This window comes from Microtus ochrogaster, chromosome 15 (genome assembly GCF_000317375.1).
Source record: "Microtus ochrogaster isolate Prairie Vole_2 chromosome 15, MicOch1.0, whole genome shotgun sequence".
Lineage (NCBI taxonomy): Eukaryota > Metazoa > Chordata > Mammalia > Rodentia > Cricetidae > Microtus > Microtus ochrogaster.
In genome coordinates, this window is record NC_022017.1 from 19913206 (window position 1) to 19917388 (window position 4183).

Genomic DNA, 4183 nt, shown 5'->3' on the forward strand with positions numbered 1-4183 from the left:
TCCTCCCACCTATGTTTTAACCTATGAGGGCCAAGCAGTTTCTTTATTTTTTAACCAATGACCTTCCTCCATCAATTAGTTGTCAAAGAAACTGTCCTGTGCTATCCTATGTATTTGGTGTAAGTCTTCATGTACTTTGCCGGTTAGTTTGAAACTAACATGTACAGAATGCCTCATTGATTTCCACAGAGTCAGTCTGTTTCTGTCAGAGTATGTCTGTCTACTCTAACCACAAGACTCTAAGTAACATTTTCCATGTCACCAAATACTGATAGAAGATTTTAGGGTTTTATTTCCCTGTAAACCAAGCACTCTTCATCACATTTATTTGTTTATTTGGTGGTGTTTGTTTTATAAGTATACATAGAATCTGTCTTGAGGTCACAGAATCTGTCTTGAGGTCACAGAATCTGTCTTGAGGTCACAGAATCTGTCTTGAGGTCACAGAATCTGTCTTGAGATAGCAGAGACATTTACTTATTTGCTGATCATAAATCAGTAGGAAGTAAATTGAAATATTCAAGGTATGACATGTGGAGACATTTTCTTTATGCAGCCCCCTTCCCAGTCCTTGTGTCATTAGCTAACATGATTGTCATCTGTCAGTCAGCAGTGATGATCTTCCACATGGTCTTTGGTGGCAAGGGAGAGTTAAGTTAAGGCAGCAAAATCTCAGTTTGGCAGCTTTCTAATTTTAAAATTTACTGATACTTAAATTTTGTTTATGTGTGCATGTCTGTGCGTGGGAGGCCAGAGGAAGATGTTGAACCCCTTGGAGCTGGAGTTATGAGCAACTGTAAACCTTCTGATATGGGTGTGGGAACCAAGCTCGGGCCCCTGGAAGAACAGAAAGCATTCCTAACCAATGACTCATTTCTCTTGCCCAATTTTCTTATTTCAACTGCATACTGTTAAAATGGAGTTATGAGACAATAACAGAAATTCAAAAACCCATCATCAAGTAACTTTCTGTAAGATAGAATATATCAGGTGACTAAAACCCCAGTGTTATCTTTTTGGCAATGTTATTGTGTAGCTATTTTCCCACTGGTCTATGATAGAGTACTCTCAGTAAGCAGATCATTCATACAGTTATTGCTGAAGTATATGAGAAGTAGGTGAATGCCCACAGCCACAGGAACATTGAGTAACTAGCTCTGAATGCAGAGCTGCACAGACAATATTCCTGGGTGCTGGTTTCAGGGGTCTGGAGTTACTCTGTTTGAACTAGAAAGTTTATTTTTCAGATTTATGCAGCATTGTGCTGTCTCTGATTAAGTTTATTTGCTGTGCTTGGTGATGAGCCTAGTTCTTGGTCTTTCATATACATTCAGAAGATTTTCTTTTTGTCGGATAAACACTGAGTATTGACTCAGAGAGAACATAAAAAATCCTGGTGTGGCATTCTAAGCTAACATAAATCTTCATTTAGTGGATTTCAAAGAATCTACTGATTCTAACAGACTCTTTATTTTCAGTGAAAAGAAACAAAGTTTGTTTACTGTTATTTGTGAAGGCCTGCCAACTTGGAAGCATACATGCCCCAGGGTAGTGTGTAAATTGTTTTGTGCAGCACCATGAAGCCCACAAAATGAAGGAGGTTTTGGGAATAAAGCATAGATAGTGTCTGTCTGATTATTTATAGTAATCTTGTAATTTATATGAGCCGTCCAGATTGATCTAGCATGGACTTGATTTGTTAATTAGCAGCAAGTGGGTATAAACACAAAGTTGAAATGAAACAGTTATAACTACAAAACTAATTTTGTTACTTGATTATTTTTTTTCCACTTTCACATGAACAGTACTGGATATTCTTAGACAATCTTCTTTAAGGCCTAACTGTACTCAAGACACACTTTCAAAGACTGTCACTAAGGATCTTTTTAGACTTGCGAAATCCCACCAAGATTTTCTGTGGCAGTGGAAATAGGCAGAGGTTTGGGGCTTGTGGCTTTCAGAGAGTGTTTGTTTGAGCACTCAGTGCCATGGAGGGAGGCATGGCAAGTGGGGCTGCAGCTGTCACAGCAGGAGTTTGTGTCTGGCATCCTGCAACTGCAGATGAGAAACAGAGAGAAGCTTAGACTAGAATCTGGGGTTAGGCCAGTCTTCTGGGCCTAATAATCCAGTCTCCCAAAAGGCCCTCAGATTTGTCTCCTCCCTCACCCACCACCTGGGTGCTAAGAGTTCAAACACGTGGACATGTGGGAGATTTCATATTAACCCTAACATTCTGTCCTCAGCTTCTGTAGTTTGTCACAAAATGTGTAATACATTCAGTCCAACTTTAAAAGTTCCTATAGTCTTAGAGTTCCAATTGTTCAAAAGATAGTATAGTTTAAGATTCTAGAAAATCTAACTTTGTACCCCCCTTAAAAAAAACAACAGCAACGAAACAGTTACTAACTTCTAACATATAATCATACGGAGTAAAGCTTCCTGTTCCAAATGGGAGGACGGAGAAATAGAGATCTAAGAATGACTGACACAGCAGGTTGAATACCTAGCCTTGTAGAACCTTGTTAGCGTCTGCGACTTGTGCTAGAACCTTCTGAGTTTCACTTGCCTTCAGTATCTGCACCTCAGGGGCCTGTGTCATAAGTGGCCACTCTTGGGCTATCTGTGTCTGCCTTTTTCCTCTATGAAGACTCTTGTTTCTACTATCTCCAATTGCCTGGGCCTATACTGCAATTTAAGCTCTACCTTCTCAGCTTAATACAGCAGCCTCTCCCTGCAGGGAACTTGCTGTCATGCACGAACTGAAGTTGGGGGCTTTTGGGAAACCTGGTAGAAGCCACTAAAACCTTATCACACTTTCATCTTTTATGCCTGCAATACAGTAGTATGCAGACAACTGTTGGAAGCTATTCGGGGCTGTGGACCCCTGGACCCTCAATTCCCTGTGATCTGCTTGCTTTTCCTGTGTTTGCAGCTGCTCTGAGCAAAACAACTTGTTTTCCTCTGCTTAGAGCCTGCTGCAGCTGCTCTGAGCAGGAGACCCTCACAGCAGAGGAGTGGCTTCTGGTTCTGTAGCTGAAAGAGCCCGAGAGCTGGGTGCGGCTATCAGTTGAGGATCCCTATGTAAAGCTTCCCCTGAGTTCAAAAAAGTTGGCACTCTTGTACCAAAAGTGACCCATGTCTCTGTCTCCCTCTCTCTCTCTCTCTCTCTCTCTCTCTCTCTCTCTCTCTCTCTCTCTCCCTCTCTCTCTCTCTATTTGTGTGCCTATGTGTTTTTAAGTCTCCAAGCTTAGTTCCTGGCTCAACCGGTCCTGCAGTGACCTGGGAGCTACAGGACTATTGGGAGCTACAGGCGAAGTACCATATAGCACTCAGCACAGACGCCTGAGGTCTAACATTTCCAATTCTACTGTCAACTTCAGATGTAGTCTGAACCCTTCTACCATAGCCATAGTGAAGTGACCTCTGGGCTCCTACCTGGCTAAACCTAAGAAAACATTTACACAGGTGCTGAAATCAGTATGCGTTGAAAGTTTTTGTTCAAATGGATTTCATTTTTCTATGCGGGAGCCTCCCATGGCGGTGTTCTTGTTTCCCTGGCACACTTCCTATTGTCCCAGTGAAGAAAGGTATGGTTTTGACAAAATGAGTTTGGGAAACATGCGGAGTTGTTGCTTGAACTGCACACCTTTATGCTCTCTGGGTCAGTAGGGTAATGGGCCAAGTGGCTGTGTCATTTGAGTGTTTTTATTTCTTCAAGTGGACTATGATCCCTTTCCTCAGTTGAAGGAAGGTCTTCAAGAACTACAAAAATAATTACATACAGATCAGTTTGAAAATATGCTACAATGAAGGTGTTCTTTTTAAAAAATAATAAAGGCAGGGGTGTTCTTCTTAAACACAGGGCACAGGACAGACACGCACGGCGGAACAAACACAGACACGACATGGCGGCTCCCACGTGGGTCCACTTTAATGGGGGAGGGAAACACAGAAGGGCAAAGGAACGTGCGGGACACACGAGGAAAGGCAGAACGAGAGGGGGAGCTTCGTGTGGCCCTGCATTTTAACGGGGAGCGCAAGGGTATCTGGGAATATCCCATACCTGCGCACAGGTGCACGCACAGGTAACCATAGTCCAAGAGGAGTCTGGGAGTTGTAGTTTTTCAAAAGAACAGCAGAAGGTCCTTTAGCTATGATGGTTTTCTATTACAGCTTGACTTCT

The 4183-nt window shown here is 42.4% G+C and overlaps 1 protein-coding gene across 1 annotated transcript in view; it reads left to right on the plus strand.

The window, feature by feature from the left end:
- Nucleotides 1-4183, plus strand: part of Slc2a13 (solute carrier family 2 member 13) — a 297270-nt gene that overhangs the window by 70789 nt on the left and 222298 nt on the right. The gene's annotated exons all lie outside the window — the stretch shown is intronic.